Source organism: Petromyzon marinus, chromosome 21 (genome assembly GCF_048934315.1).
Source record: "Petromyzon marinus isolate PM22_M1 ecotype Great Lakes invasive population chromosome 21, UKy_Petmar_22M1.pri1.0, whole genome shotgun sequence".
NCBI classification, from domain to species: domain Eukaryota; kingdom Metazoa; phylum Chordata; class Hyperoartia; order Petromyzontiformes; family Petromyzontidae; genus Petromyzon; species Petromyzon marinus.
This window is the reverse complement of record NC_133687.1, coordinates 10761809-10778704: the sequence shown is the minus strand read 5'-3', so window position 1 is coordinate 10778704 and position 16896 is coordinate 10761809. Positions and strand designations below refer to the sequence as shown.

At 51.7% G+C, this 16896-nt stretch overlaps 1 protein-coding gene across 8 annotated transcripts in view; it reads left to right on the top strand.

The window, feature by feature from the left end:
- Window positions 1-2373: 2373 nt before the first annotated feature.
- The window catches only part of LOC116944627 (liprin-alpha-2-like), a 64252-nt gene continuing 49729 nt past the window's right edge, over window positions 2374-16896 (top strand). For 3 of the 8 annotated variants that reach the window (XM_032958357.2, XM_076068550.1, XM_032958358.2), the window contains exon 1: window positions 2451-2725. The gene's annotated coding sequence lies outside the window, so the exon portion shown is untranslated. The other 5 variants (XM_032958362.2, XM_076068548.1, XM_076068551.1 and 2 more) reach the window with 3 other exon arrangements.

Sequence of the window (16896 nt, the reverse complement as noted above, 5' to 3'; positions counted from 1 at the left end):
TTTGCAGCGGCAGTGATGATTACTCGCTGAATCATACGTGCGATGAGCATAATTTGAAGACAGTGTTACTGTTGAACTGTACTTAATAATAATAAGCCAACTTGTAAGGCGGCAGTGCCGTGTTTCACTCGCTATCGTAGAGAGAGTTCGACTCAGTAGCTCGAGGAGGAATCGCAGACGAGCGGAAAGGCGGCAGCAGCAGCTGCAGCCACACGGCCGGAGCCGGCGCTACCGACGATTATTGCCCGAGCTCTGCGCTCCTCTAAGGCTTTCGAGTGTGATCCGCCAATTAACGATGAGATGTTTATGCGTGCGGGAGGAAACCGGAGCGCCAGGAGAAACTCTCTCTCTCGTACAGACGTAAGAAGGTGGAATCCACATTTTTTTGCAAATTGAATATTTGGAGCAGGAGGGGGAAGGGGTCAATTTACGTCACATGGGGCCGTTACCTGGGCAACGAATAAAAAAATATATGGCTGCCTTAACAACGTGATGGCATTTGAATAGAAAATAACTTAATCCTTGTAAGTGTTCACTCATAATTGTTTTTTTTTTATTTTTTAACGACGGAACTGTTTGAGTTATAGAGTTATAATCGATGACATTTGACGACGGATTTTTGATAGGATATTATTATTCTTTACTGTTCAGCGTGGTGAAGTATGGTCAAGCATCTCCCATAGCCAATACTGCCTGGATTGGGAAGGAATTCACCCAGCAGTGGACTGAGCGAGGGTTGTCATTTAAATCATTTTTGTTGAGTTGTGTCATTGCCAATACGAGTCACGGTCACCGGCCCTTCTCCACCCTGCACACCGCGCGTCCCACCCATCACTACCTCCTCCTCCTCCACGCGTCCCACCCATCACCACCTACTCCTCCTCCACGCGTCCCACCCATCACCACCTACTCCTCCTCCACGCGTCCCACCCATCACCACCTACTCCTCCTCCACGCGTCCTACCCATCACTACCTCCTCCTCCTCCACGCGTCCCACCCATCACTACCTCCTCGTCCTCCTCCACGCGTCCCACCCATCACTACCTCCTCCTCCACGCGTCCCACCCATCACCACCTACTCCTCCTCCTCCACGCGTCCCACCCATCACCACCTACTCCTCCTCCACGCGTCCCACCCATCACTACCTCCTCCTCCTCCTCCACGCGTCCCACCCATCACTACCTCCTCCTCCACGCGTACCACCCATCACTACCTCCTCATCCTAACAACATCCAAAACGATACAGTATGTATACGCCACGTTCTAGTACTATTATAATAATAATAATCTATAATGATGTTACTGTACCGTTAGTTTAAATACATACTCTAATTATTATTAATAATTATTTTTTCTACCTACGTGACTTTACCGAAAGAACCAAAGAGTATGGATTCCTGCAGTCACGAAAGCTTCAAATCAAGTTTAAATAATAATTTTTTTCTAAACATCTTACTTCAATATATATCTTAATCTCAGCAAATGAGCCTCACTAATAAGTTTCAAGACGGTCCTGCATATGACGCTTGGCCAATTCCTTAAGGTTTATAATCGAGCGTATTTGACGCTTCTTTCCGATTTGTGGTCCAATTAATCGCATTGCCACGGATAATACTGTGCACACGTGCGCAATCTCAATAGGCGCTCGCAAACGACATCCATCCGGAGAGTAAATTCCCTCGAATTCGCGTGCTCCTCATTCTCTCGCTCTCAATGCAATTCCAGGCGCCAATCTCACGGAGCCGAGAGGGAACGGCGCCCGCCCTGGAATCGTACAATGGAGTTAAACAACAACAACGAGTCAATGAGAGAACACACGCGGGCTAGAGTGAGAGTGAGTGGGGTTTTGGTCGAGGCTATGTGCGGAGTGGCAGCGTCTGAGATGGCCCAATCACCCGCCTGGAGGGAGATTGAGCGATGCGTGTAAGAGCAAAGGCTTCGGGGAAGGAGAGGTCTTCATTCAGCAGTGAATAGCTGCTGCTGCTGCTGATGATGCTGCTGATGCATCATTAGAGAGTCGTTGTGGATAACATTGGTAGCAACGTAAACCAGCAGACAGTACACCTCATTCCCGTCCCGTAAACTATCCCTATGCATTAAAACCACACGTGTATACTGTACGTAATATTTTTGTACACATCTCATCAGGCACGTATTCCTGAAATGCTACGACATCCCCCACCTCCCCATCAGTATTCGGTGTCTCATCACCCTGACTATGTTGTTGCTGCTGCTGATGATGATGCTGTTGCTGCTGCTGATGATGATGATTAGATTTTGGGGTAATGCCTTGGGGGGTGGGTGGGTGGATGTGAGGGGGGGGGGGTAGTCCCCCCCCCTCATCTCCCCATCTCATATAAAAGAATCTACACGGAGGAATCGATGTTGGTTTGAATCGTCGGAGCGTGGAATCGATCCGGACCCAACAGCGCCGGCTCGGTGGTGAGAGCCAACCCGCTGCACAGATTTCATGCATTGTGTTGTTAAATAATAATAATCTTATTCTTACCATCATCACCATCATTGTCGTCGTACCCCCATCGGCTATCAATCGTCTACCAATGCTGTTCTGTAATAATAACAATATGATGTTTATTCATATGACGGCTGCGATTCTAATTGTGGCGATGCGGTGGTGAATGGCGTGTGTGTGGTGGTGGTGGTGGTGCCCCAGCCTGTCTGCCGGAACGAGGAGCAGCAGGAGGAGGAGAGAGAGAGGGCAGGTGAGTGAGAAAGAGAGAGAGAGAGAGGGCAGGTGAGTGAGAGAGAGAGAGGGCAGGTGAGTGAGAGAGAGAGAGGGCAGGTGAGTGAGAGAGAGAGAGGGCAGGTGAGTGAGAGAGAGAGGGAGAGAGAGGGCAGGTGAGTGAGAGAGAGAGAGGGCAGGTGAGTGAGAGAGAGAGAGAGGGCAGGTGAGTGAGAGAGAGAGAGAGGGCAGGTGAGTGAGAGAGAGAGAGGGCAGGTGAGTGAGAGAGAGAGAGGGGGTGAGAGAGAGAGAGAGGGCAGGTGAGTGAGAGAGAGGGCAGGTGAGTGAGAGAGAGGGGGTGAGAGAGAGAGAGGGCAGGTGAGTGAGAGAGAGAGAGGAATTGTCTCATGCCACCCGGCGTGCATGTGTGTGTGTCTGCACGTATTACGCGCCTGTGTGTGTGTGCAGAGAGGTGCACGTTTTTATATATGCATTTGTGTATGTGCGTACATTTGCCTTTGTGTATGTGTGCATACATGTGTGCGCATGTGTGTGTGTGTGCACAGAGGTTTGTGCATGTGTGTATGAATGTTGGACTTCTTTCGCACCGTACGTAGCCAACCGTGCTAATCGGAGGTGCGATATGTGTGTGTGTGTGTGCATGCTAACAGCACTTGCTTCAACAGTCTGACAAGGCTATACGGGGCATATTTGTCTTTTGACAGTATGTGTATGTATGTACATGTGTGTATATGTGTGTGTGCATTGATGTATGTAGGTACGTGTGTGTGTATACCTTTGCATTGTATACGTGTCAAAATGTGTGTGTGTATATGCCCATATGCTAATGTGTGTGCGTGTGTGTGCACGGGTGTATACTAGGCGCTCGTTCACAGCACTTGCCCCAACAGCCTGTTAAAGGCTATACGGGGGACCTGTGTCTTTGTGCATAGCTGTGGGTCAATATTGCGTACAGTACGTGATTGCACTGTGTATGTGTGTGTACATGAGTAGTGTATGATGTTTACATTCAGAGTATTTTACAATGTATGTATTTCACAATGTATGTATTTCACAATGTATATGTATTTTACAATGTATGTATTTTACAATGTATGTATTTTATAATGTATGTATTTTACAATGTATGTATTTTACAATGTATGTATTTTACAATTGATGTATTTTACAATTGATGTATTTCACACTTTAAGGATTTGTGTTTTGTTCTTGTGTATTTTCTTGATTACTGTATTTGCATGCCAATCCACCGTTGGGAGGGGGGGGGGGGTTACCATACTTCACCACACTGGTCCATCGCGGCTTTGAAGGCAGGTGGCGTACATTGAAGTACAGCACAACATTGCCTTTGGCTGCACTGCCCGCTGCCTTGTTCACTTCGCAGCCTATAGCACATGTTATGCGTGCGAGGGTTGACCATCAAAGCGTTCGATCCAGGCTCAACAATTGCTTAGCTTGCCGACCGCTGATTAAATCAACATGTTGGCTGTAGTTTTGGGCGGGGGGGGGGTTAAATGATAAATAAATGTGCATCTTTAAGATTGTGTATTTTTTTAATTATAAGCCACAAATCTCAATTATGGATGTGCCAGATTTAGGCTTTGTTTGTCCCCTTCTAGGAAATAAACTAGACTAAAAAATTTAACTTTTAATTCATTTTATCAGGTCAGAGCCCACTGAGCTATATAGCTCTCTTTTTCAGAAGCGACTTGTCCACAAATGATAGCTCAAAGGAGTGGCTGAACACGTGGAAATGTGCAGCAGCGAAATACTCTAAACGCGCGACGTTGATTCTAAACACGGAGGGAAAACCCCGGGAGGACCCGGAGAAAAAAAATCCACGGGACCGCGGGGAAAGAGGGAAAGAGACACGCAAACTCCAAAATACACAACGCACGACCTCCTGAACACCGGGCGAGGGAGTCAACATGTCGCCATTTGCGGCAGTCACTCATGGGGAGAGAGAGAAAGAAGGGGGGGGGGGGGGGTGCTGCGCATGTCTGGAATTATTACAATCGAGGGGACAGAACGAGAGGAGACTCCCACGTGGAGTCAGAGAACAAGCGCCGGTTCGAGACCTCGTGGTTTATTTGACCGCTCAGGTGACCACGTGGACTCGAGCAGGACACCTCCTCGCTGCGGAATGAATGAATGGATGGGTGGTGGTGGTGGTTGGTGGTGGCGGTAGCTCCCGGTGGTCAAGACTAGCGGTGGAGTGGCAGCCAAGGGAGGGAATGTATCCTCTGGCGACAAGAGCACTTCACTTAAGCCACGAGGAGGTTGGGGGGGGGCTATCGTAGCGCGCAGAGGGAAATTGTAACAACAGCAAGAATCATTACAGTACAGTACTGAATGTCATTATGTTTGTTAATTTTTTATTATTTAATGTGCGGAATATGATTGCATTATGGTAGTGTTAGCAAAAAAATTATATTATTATACTGTACTTTTATGCTACCACGTCTCTACTACACCACCTTTCACTTTCAACAACTCACAACTGACCATCCCTGGTTGAAGTATGGTCAAGTAGCCTACCTGGTTGAAGTATGGTCAAGTAGCCTACCTGGTTGAAGTATGGTCAAGTAGCCTACCTGGTTGAATTATGGTCAAGTAGCCACCCTGGTTGAAGTATGGTCAAGTAGCCTACCTGGTTGAAGTATGGTCAAATAGCCTACCTGGTTGAAGTATGGTCAAGTAGCTTACCAGGTTGAATTATGGTCAAGTAGCCACCCTGGTTGAAGTATGGTCAAGTAACCTACCTGGTTGAAGTATGGTCAAGTAGCCTACCTGGTTGAATTATGGTCAAGTAGCCTACCTGGTTGAAGCATGGTCAAGTAGCCACCCTGGTAGAAGTATGGTCAAGTAGCCTACCTGGTTGAAGTGTGGTCAAGTAGCCTACCTGGTTGAAGTATGGTCAAGTAGCCTCCCTGGTTCAAGTATGGTCAAGTAGCCACCCTGGTTGAAGTATGGTCAAGTAACCTACCTGGTTGAAGTATGGTCAAGTAGCCTACTTGGTTGAAGTGTGGTCAAGTAGCCTACCTGGTTGAAGCATGGTCAAGTAGCCTACCTGGTCGAAGTATGGTCAAGTAGCCACCCTGCTTGAAGTATGGTCAAGTAGCCACCCTGGTTGAAGTCTGGTCAAGTAGCCTACCTGGTTGAAGCATGGTCAAGTAGCCTACCTGGTCGAAGTATGGTCAAGTAGCCACCCTGGTTGAAGTATGGTCAAGTAGCCACCCTGGTTGAAGTCTGGTCAAGTAGCCTACCTGGTTGAAGCATGGTCAAGTAGCCACCCTGGTTGAAGTATGGTCAAGTAGCCACCCTGGTTGAAGTATGGTCAAGTAACCTACCTGGTTGAAGTATGGTCAAGTAGCCACCCTGGTTGAAGTATGGTCAAGTAGCCACCCTGGTTGAAGTATGGTCAAGTAGCCTACCTGGTTGAAGTATGGTCAAGTTACCACCCTGGTTGAGGTATGGTCAAGTAGCCTACCTGGTTGAAGTATGGTCAAGTAGCCACCCTGGTTGAAGTATGGTCAAGTATCCTAACTGGTTGAAGTATGGTCAAGCAGCCTACCTGGTTGAAGTATGGTCAAGTAGCCTACCTGGTTGAAGTATGGTCAAGTAGCCTACCTGGTTGAAGTATGGTCAAGTAGCCACCCTGGTAGAAGTATGGTCAAGTATCCTAACTGGTTGAAGTATGGTCAAGTAGCCTACCTGGTTGAAGTATGGTCAAGTAGCCACCCTGGTAGAAGTATGGTCAAGTATCCTAACTGGTTGAAGTATGGTCAAGCAGCCTACCTGGTTGAAGTATGGTCAAGTAGCCTACCTGGTTGAAGTATGGTCAAGTAGCCTACCTGGTTGAAGTGTGGTCAAGTAGCCTACCTGGTTGAAGTATGGTCAAGTAGCCTACCTGGTTGAAGTATGGTCAAGTAGCCACCCTGGTTGAAGTATGGTCAAGTAGCCTACCTGGTTGAAGTATGGTCAAGTAACCTACCTGGTTGAAGTATGGTCAAGTAGCCTACCTGGTTGAAGTATGGTCAAGTAGCCTACCTGGTTGAAGTATGGTCAAGTAGCCACCCTGGTTGAAGTATGGTCAAGTAGCCTACCTGGTTGAAGTATGGTCAAGTAACCTACCTGGTTGAAGTATGGTCAAGTAGCCTACCTGGTTGAAGTATGGTCAAGTAGCCAGCCTGGTTGAAGTATGGTCAAGTAGCCACCCTGGTTGAAGTATGGTCAAGTAACCTACCTGGTTAAAGTATGGTCAAGTAGCCTGGTTGAATTATGGTCAAGTAGCCTACCTGGTTGAAGCATGGTCAAGTAGCCACCCTGGCTGTAGTATGGTCAAGTAGCCTACCTGGTTGAAGTATGGTCAAGTAACCACCCTGGTTGAGGTATGGTCAAGTAGCCTACCTGGTTGAAGTATGGTCAAGTAGCCTACCTGGTTGAAGTATGGTCAGTAGCCACCCTGGTAGAAGTATGGTCAAGTAGCCTAACTGGTTGAAGTATGGTCAAGCAGCCTACCTGGTTGAAGTATGGTCAAGTAGCCTACCTGGTTGAAGTATGGTCAAGTAGCCTACCTGGTTGAAGTGTGGTCAAGTAGCCTACCTGGTTGAAGTATGGTCGAGTAGCCTACCTGGTTGAAGTATGGTCAAGTAGCCACCCTGGTTGAAGTATGGTCAAGTAGCCTACCTGGTTGAAGTATGGTCAAGTAACCTACCTGGTTGAAGTATGGTCAAGTAGCCTACCTGGTTGAAGTATGGTCAAGTAGCCACCCTGGTTGAAGTATGGTCAAGTAGCCTACCTGGTTGAAGTATGGTCAAGTAGCCTACCTGGTTGAAGTCTGGTCAAGTAGCCTACCTGGTTGAAGTATGGTCAAGTAGCCTACCTGGTTGAGGTATGGTCAAGTAACCTACCTGGTTGAAGTCTGGTCAAGTAACCACCCTGGTTGAAGTCTGGTCAAGTAGCCTACCTGGTTGAAGTATGGTCAAGTCGCCACCCTGGTTGAAGTATGGTCAAATTGCCCCCCCCCCCACCACGATTCGTGTGGGGTAGGGAGCTCCCCTCATTCAGCAGTGGGCTCTGCATACAACCGCCATTCGCCACGAGGTGGTGGTGACGTCACCCCGGCGCTTGTGCCAGGCTAAGTACACTTTAGCGCACGCGCGCTATGCACGCGTTTGTGGCGCGTCCGTCAGCCGTCTCGGTCAGTCGACCCCTGGCACCTGGGTCTGTGCCGTAACTCACCGTGGCCCTTCTTCAGGGTGCACCGAGCCTGGCACGAGCGCCGTGGTGACATCACCGACACTTCGCATTGATACCTCTTTTTTTAGTTTTGTCCCCGTGAGATGCGATTTTGCGTACGCGCGTGATTGCGTAGATGCGTGCGTACACGCACGCTGTGTGATGATGATGATGAAGATGATGATGTCCGTAGGCGCGTGGTTAGCTACGTACGAATGTGCCAGCGCTCTTCACACGTACCCTATGGGCGTTCATCAGTCCCGTTTTACACGTTGGCAAACGTGCAGAATTGATGTCTCGCCATTCCACTTGTTTGTGGACCACTGCCGTTCTAGAGTTGTACGTGCATTTTTATGTAGGGTGTCCCATAAGTCTGGAATCATAAGAAAAATAATACAAAAAGGCAATAATAACGCTTTCATTCACAGAACCTGCTCAATGAGTCCACCATTGTTCCTGAGTCATTTTTCCCTATGATTCCAGACTTATGGGACACAGTCTAGTATGTATACTATTATATCGGATTGTAGAGTACGTGGTATTTGCACATGGATCACATAAACCACTCTGAAATTGCAACAAATTGCAACTTTATAGTGTTCCAAAGATGAGCGTTTCAAGGCGCGGGCCGTGTCCGTGCGGATGTGTTGGGTCAGCCAATCCGGGGTTCGACAAAAGGCAAATTTAGAGGCTTCACCTTTGGCCTCTGTGTGCAGGTGACTCCCCGGGATTTCGTGGCGGCAGAATTGTGGTGGGGGGGGGGGGGGACTTGATGGAAGTTCAGCAGCAAGTGCCGTCCGCCGTCGCCGTCGCGAGAGATGGGAAGGTTGCCCTTGACGGGGGAGGGGGGGGGCAGGATAGGAGGAAGAACGTGGAAGTCGGGAACAGCGTTGTTCCATGTCGGCGTCATCATCGTAGATCAAGAAGGGGAGGAGGAGGTTGTGGTGGACAGAGAGACACGCGCTGTGCCAGGGTAATTGGAGGGCACGTGACCGAGACGGGATTTTGTACTCAGAAGTCGATGTAACAGCGGGAAAGTGATAAACCCAGATGGTGGGGATGACGTCGGAGTGGAGAGCGGTGGTGTAGCGGTTTAGTGTGCGGTGCTACGATCCCAGCGACCCAAGTTCGATTCCCGCTCACGGTCAACACCGGTGACGATTATCTGAACCGGTCCTGCGCCTCCCCTAGGTCGACTCAGCCTCAAATGAGTACCTGGTGCGGTGTGTAAAACATCGCCGCTGGGGAGACGAAGGCGGCCGGGCGTGGTGCTGGCCACCCACCCCCTCGTGTGCCACCGTGCCGGCCTTCATAGGTGCTACTCGCGAACAGCACTTGCCCCTACAGTCTGTCAAGGCCACACGCGGGATCTTTGTCGTTGATCACGTAAGAGTTGATTCCTTGAAGGCCGCGTTGACGGCGTAACAATGGGGGACGAGCTAACGCCAGATGGTGTTGAACGTGAAACTGCGAGAGCGACCGTTCCAGAACCGTGCCCGCTGTGCCACGTAAATCGTACCAGGTGATTGACGTTTGAACGCCGACCACCTTTGTGCTGAGTCGAATGTTTTTTTTGTTAATCTCGTAATGAAAGTGTGTGTGTGTGTGGGGGGGGGGGGGGCGGTGTGTCGAAAAGCCAGGAGATGGATTCTCGCAGCAGAAAAACTCCCCCTCTCCCCCCCCCCCCCAAATACAACCCCCCAAATCCGTGGCACGTGGCGAGAAGAAACACCATCAGCTGCGGAGTGAAACGCCACCGGCGGCGTTGGCCGCCGGTGACCGGGCGACTCCGCGGGGACCCCCTCAACTTTTTTTTGTCGTCGACGTCCATCGAACGTCCGTCGAGGAGATTGTGCGAGACGTCGTGATGGGGCGCGCAGGCCGAACGAGGTGCGGCTTTACCCATTCGCTCGCCACGAGGCCCAAGCAGGCGTTTGCTTCGTCATAATAATCCATCACTCTTTGGTTCTTTCGGTGAAGTCACGTGGGTGGAACAGATGTCACGACGTTTCGATGGCAACACAAAGCGGTCGTCGTCGGGCGGAAAAAATAATAATCCACCTACAGTGACTTTACCGAAAGACGCAAAGAGTATGGATTCCTGCAGTCACGAAAGCTTCAAATCAAGACGTGATAATAATAATACTCCGACGTTTGTAACTCCGCTCAAAGATTTCCTGAAAGTCGGAACGATCATTCGCGCGCGTGGTAACGCGAGGGACTCTCGAGGCGTCTTTCTTTCTTACTTCTTCTTAGGAAATGGGATTGTAGATTAGGGGCCGTACATAAATGACGTCACGCACCTATGTGGGGGGGGGGTCAGACATTTGTGACGATGCGTGACGAGGGAGGGGGGGGTTTGAGAAATGTGACGTCACATCAAAATGCGCAACATTAAATAAATATAGACGACACGTTCTGCTTAATTAAATAGACGTTTTAATAAATGTTTTCTCCTACAACATCAGAGTGCAGCGCCACATTAAACACGCACTACAATGACAATAGTTTAAAGTGATTTGAAGCATGTTTTATTTTTTTTTGGGGGGGGGAGGGGGAAAGCTTTGTGACGTCATATTTGAGGGGGGGGGGTCTGACTTTTTGTGACGCCGTGTGACGAAGAGAGGGGGGGGGTCAAAAATCGTCCAAAATCGCGTGACGTCATTTATGGACGGCCCCTTTTGTATTAATTAGATCGGTGTTCCCGAAGCTGAAGAGCTGCAATGCCATTTATGCTTGGGCACATTACAAATTCATGTCGCGTCAGCGCGCGTGTAGACGAGTCCTCTGTCGATCCGCTGCTGGATGGCCATACTTCACCGCTCTGGTCAGTGCGGGTTTGGTGGAGGCGGCGGCGGGGGTGGAAGCATTGGCGTGTGAACACAGAGGTCCAGTGACGACAAGACGGCACATATTTTCTTCTCTCTCTGCTAACAAAGACAAAGATGTCAACTGTCCTCTGCTGCCCCCGCCTCTACCCCTCTAAAAAAACCCCATCTATAACCCCGCAGCCTGTGGCACCTGTTACACACGGCGGTCACTCATCCCAGTACGAGATCGGGGCCCCTTGCCCGGTTGACTGGGGCTGCCTCGTGCTCACGTGACACGGTCACGAGTGAGTCAAGGAGGAGCAGTCAGTCGTAGTCATACTGACAAAGGCAAAGATCCCCCCGTATAGCCTCAACAGACTGTTGGGGCAAGTGCTGTTAGCGAGTAGCACCAACTATGAAGGCCGGCAACGGTACACTACGGGGTGTGTGGGTGGCCAGCAACCACGTCCGGCCGCCTTTGTCTCCCTAGTGGCGATGTTTATTACACACCGCACCGGGTGCTCGTTTGAGGCCGAGTCGACCTAGGGGAGGCCCAGGACCGGTTCAGATATTCGTCACCGGTGTTGGCCGTGAGCAGGAATCGAACTCAGGATGCCGGGTTCGTAGCAGGGGAGATACATAAAAGCCAGCTGGCGTGGACTGCATGAGAATTCCGGGTTTTGGCAGAGTGAAATGGAGTGATGATGATGACGACCACGTGTGGCGGCATATATGGCTTGGCTCACGATGACCTTGTGACCTTGATGCCAGCAGCCCCGCAGCACTGGCCCCGGCTCAAAGCCTCGGCCGCAGAGGCTCTTGGGTTTGAATCCAGGTTCAAAGCTGCCCGTGGTTAAACCGGATTCTACAATCGTAGCGAATTGATCCGTGCAAAAGCACCGCCCTCGATAATGAAAGTTGTCTTTTTCGCTCTCACGTTTGACGAATGCCAACATTGAATCGATACAGTTCAATCGCCACGCGACGGGCACATCTACGGCAGGGCGTGCGGGAAAGTGCGGCGTCCCGCGTTGCGGATGAGAAGGATCTCGGGAGTGGCTCTGGGATGTCCACTTCCGCGGGGGAGGGGTGGTCTATAACTCACGGGCGGACGCATCGCCCCCGCTAGATTTCTGAATGGACGCTTCGTTCCTTGGCGTGACGCCAAGAGCACAATCAGGAGACAACTAGAGGTGGTGGTGCGGGAGTGGGGGGGGAGAAGTAAAAATCCATACAGATGGGTCAGCAACCCACTTTCCCGACTGCCCCCATACACGGATAATGAACGCAGTAGAATTTGCGCCGTGCAGTGCCCTGATGGGGTAATGCATGCCGGGGTCACAGGGCGAGGGAAACGTTTCACTCTTTTTGTTGTCGGCAGATCCTCACGTCATCGAGTCTGGGAACTGCCCCCCCCCCCACCGAAGATGGCATTACGAATTTCACTTCAATCGGAAACGATTACAGAAACAAAGTCAAGCAATTGGCTTTACGCCTCGTTTCAATATTTGTGTGTCTCATATTAAAAAAATAGAGGCTCCTTGCCTATTAAACATATGGCAGGCCATCAGCATTTCTCGAAGCGAGTCTGAATGCTGATGAGACACTAAATGGCAAAACCTCCTAAACTATAAACATCAGGCAGTTAACCAGCACTGCTTGAAGCGAGCATGACTACTGTTGTGCCACTGAATGTCAAAACCTCCTAAACTATAAACATCAGGCAGTTAACCAGCACTGCTTGAAGCGAGCATGACTGCTGATGTGCCACTGAATGTCAAAACCTCCTAAACTATAAACATCAGGCAGTTAACCAGCACTGCTTGAAGCGAGCCTGACAGCTGATGAGACGCTGAATGTAGAAACGTTCGTCCAGAGTTTGCTTGTGTGAAACCAATGCTGCTGAACGTGTGCACTCTCAGAAGGCCGTGTGTGTGGCGGATGGGATGTAGACACATTTGAAATCTTTAAAAAAATGTATTGTGGAGATACATATGGGAGGCATTTTTTTGTCAACTTGCATATATATGTTTTGTTATACTTCAACTGGATTTCACAGGTGCCCGCTGCTGGTGATGATGTATGCCAAGGCCTGGAGTTGAACTTGTGTTTTGTTCTTCGTGTGAACCACCGCAACACTGATCCCGGTATACATTGCAATCAAGGCCGTAGCCATGGAGTCAACATATATATTATAATTACGGCCTTCATTGCAATAGATTGGAAGGCCAACAAGTACGATGAGCGAACACCTCTGAAGGCCGGAACGGCACGCGAGGGGCTGGAGTGGCCATCCACCACACCCGGCCGCCTTTGTCTCCCCAGTGGCGATGTTTACATACTGCACCAGGTTCTTATTTAAGACTGAGTCGGCGTAGCGGAGGTCCAGAACCGACTTAAGATATTTGTCATCGTTATTGGTCGTGAGCGGGAATCGAACTAGGGTGGCTGGGTTTGTAGTTCAACGTGATAACAACTGCACTATGACCCCACTCACACATAGGTACTCATTTGAGGCTGAGTCGACCTAGGGGAGGCCCAGGACCGGTTCAAACAATCGTCACTGTGGTGTTTGCCGTGAGTGGGAATCGAACTCGGGTAGCCAGGTTCTCAGTTGCAGCGCGCTAATCGCGACACTACCGCTCCCCAAACACGCACACGTTGACATCCAACACACTGACTCAACGTGTTTCCGAAAACTGAGCATTTTCCCAACATAAATATTGTAAGCATTCATTGTGAAAGGGGTCTGAAATGTTGCAGGCAGTACTACTGTACATCACAATGTATCATGGGGAGCACGCAGCCATATCCATAGGGATAGTCGTCGGATGTTTTAATTCAGTTCCGTGTGTGTGTGTGCTGTTTCCACTGCGTCGCTGGGTGTCTCTCGTGTCTTTATGCTGGGTGCCGTGTCTGCTGGACACTGTATCTGCTGGACACTGTGTCTGTCTGCCGGACACTGTGTCTGCCTGCCGTGTCTGCCCGTAACAACTCCCACTGCCGTGGGCACGCGTTCCACTGTCTGCATCCCCCCCCTCCCCAAATGTATCCTCACATCTCATCACTGTTTGGCTCTCTCTCTGTCTCTCTCTCTCCTCTCGTGACAATTGTCTCTGTGTGTCCGCGTCTCTTCTCCATCCCTTATTCTCTCCGTTTTGTGCGCATCGATGTCTCTCGCTCGGCCATCCGGTTGAAACTCGGAAGAATTGTCGCTCAATCCATTAAAAAAAAACAACAATAACAACGACAATAATGTTTTAGTTTTGTTACAACATGAAACACAATCATGGAGAAACTGCGGGTCTTGTTTAGAATGCATCATCACGTTTGTGAAGCGGTTATAATACGTTAGAATGCGTTCCGTCCGTCTTACAGACGCTGCCACTAAGATCAGCCACACTTTGTTCGTACAAAAACGCATTAATTATAAACGCAACATCTGCATCCTCCCCCACCCACCAACCCCCCACCGTCTTTGTCTCTCTCTCTTTGGTGGAGCGTTGGCGCCATGAACCCTGTAATATGAGTTCAATTCCTGGCCACGGGGCCAACGTCAGCAGCAACGATCTGATCCGGGCCCTCGGTCTCTCCCCCAAAGCTCGACTCAACATCACATGAGTGCCTGGTGCGGTGTGTAAACATCGTCACTGGGGAGACAAAGGCGACCGGGCGTGGTGCTGGCCACCCACCCCCTCGTGTGCCGTGCAGGCCCTAATAGGTGCTCGCTATCAGCACTTGCCCCCGCAGCCTGCACGGATATAGAGATGATCTTTCTCTTGGTGTGTCTCTCGTCATCCAAGCTCTCCCTCCCTATTGCTGCTTGTTTTCCACTGCCCATTAGATCTTGCTTGCTCTCTCTCTCTCCCTCCCATGCTCTCCCTCCCTCCCCTCCCTCTCCCTGCTCCCTCCTTCTCCCCTCTCCCTCCCATGCTCTCCCTCCCTCCCCTCTCCCTCCCATGCTCTCCCTCCCTCCCCTCTCTCTCCCATGCTCTCCCTCCCTCCCCTCTCTCTCCCATGCTCTCTCTCCCTCCCCTCTCTCTCCCATGCTCTCCCTCCCTCCCCTCTCCCTCCCTGCTCTCCCTCCCTCCCCTCTCTCTCCCATGCTCTCCCTCCCTCCCCTCTCCCTCCCATGCTCTCCCTCCCTCCCCTCTCTCTCCCATGCTCTCCCTCCCTCCCCTCTCTCTCCCATGCTCTCTCTCCCTCCCCTCTCTCTCCCATGCTCTCCCTCCCTCCCCTCTCTTTCCCTGCTCTCCCTCCCCTCTCCCTCCCATGCTCTCCCTCCCTCCCCTCTCTCTCCCATGCTCTCCCTCCCTCCCCTCTCCCTCCCTGCTCTCCCTCCCTCCCCTCTCTCTCCCTGCTCTCCCTCCCCTCTCCCTCCCATGCTCTCCCTCCCCTCTCTCTCCCATGCTCTCCTTCCCTCCCCTCTCTCTCCCTGCTCCCTCCTTCTCCCCGCCCTGCGTCTCTTTTTTACCATCAGAGGAAATAAGAAAGTGTAGTCGGCACTTCGCTTCGTTCATTATTTTTTCAATGTTTTGCTTTATGTGCCCCCCCTTCCCCTGTTTAAATGAAAGATTTCACGAAAGATTTCACGCTCTGCTCTCCTCCTTCTTACCCCTTCCCTCTCTCTCTACCCCCTCTCTCTACCCCCCCTAACTCTCTACCCCCTCTCTCTACCGCCCCCCCTAACTCTCTACCCCGTCTCTCGCTACTCAATGTCCTACGGCCTCCTCTAGCGCCCACTGCTCTCATGCTCTCTCTCTCTCCCTCCCCTCTCTCTCCCTGCTTCCTCCTTCTCCCCGCCCTGCGTCTCCCGCTCTTCCTGCCTCTATCACCCCTGCGGCTCCCTCCTCTCTCTCCTTGCTTTACTCTCTCTCCCTGCTCCTCTCCCCCCGCTTCTCCTCCCTCCCTCCCTCCCCGCGTCTCCCTCCTTCCCCTCTCGCCTCGCTTCTCCTCCCTCCCACCCTCCCTCCCCGCGTCTCCCTCCTTCCCCTCTCGCCTCGCTTCTCCTCCCTCCCTCCCCGCGTCTCCCTCCTTCCCCTCTCGCCTCGCTTCTCCTCCCTCCCCGCGTCTCCCTCCTTCCCCTCTCCCCCCGCTTCTCCTCCCTCCCTCCCCGCGTCTCCCTCCTTCCCCTCTCCCCCCGCTTCTCCTCCCTCCCTCCCTCCCCGCGTCTCCCTCCTTCCCCTCTCGCCTCGCTTCTCCTCCCTCCCACCCTCCCTCCCCGCGTCTCCCTCCTTCCCCTCTCGCCTCGCTTCTCCTCCCTCCCCGCGTCTCCCTCCTTCCCCTCTCCCCCCGCTTCTCCTCCCTCCCTCCCTCCCCGCGTCTCCCTCCTTCCCCTCTCGCCTCGCTTCCCTCTCCCTCCTCCTGCCTCCTCCTTCCTCCCCTCTGCGCCGCTGTTCCGCTGCGTCTCCGCGCGCTCCAACTTCTTCCTGCGCCACCGTGCAGGTGACGGTGGCGCAGCAGCGCAGTGGGAGCAGCGCAGTGGTCACGGTGACACGCATCGATTGGGTCGTGCGCGTGACGGTGCCTTATTGCGGCTGCACGTTCGCAAAACATTGCTCGTGCTGAATTATGCAAACTTGCTTTAAGCCCACATTGTAGGAGCGGTGGCGCAGCGGTTGACGCACTTGCGCTGTAAACTCGGTGTGCTCTTGTTGAGCTCAATCCCTCGCCGCGGCTAGCATCAGTGGCGAGGACCCCCCCTCCTCCTCCTCTATCCCCTCCTCCGCCGATCCACACTGACCGGCGTGGTGAAGTATGGTCGAACGAGCCCCGTGCCCAACGCGGTTAGGGTGGAGGCCTCCATCCAGCAGCGGATTTGACAAGAGGCCTGTAAATAACTGCATGGCGCGCACAGTCGCGATCCTGGCTATGCGGCTCATGTAAATCTCGAACGATGTTCAGAGTCCCAATCTTTGTTTAGATCGCAGGAGCAATCCGATGGGCTCTGATGCTCTCTCTTTCACGGATGTCCAGGCCGTGGACGGAAGCTCTGTCTCCAAGGGCTCGAGAGATGAAGCTTTTGCACAGAGGGGTAGTCAAGCCGGTGCGTACATACCTAGGCGCATAACAGGGTGACCGCCTTCGGGAATTTGGGTTCCCCTTAAAGGTTCTCAAACGTCGCCGCGGCTGAACGGTT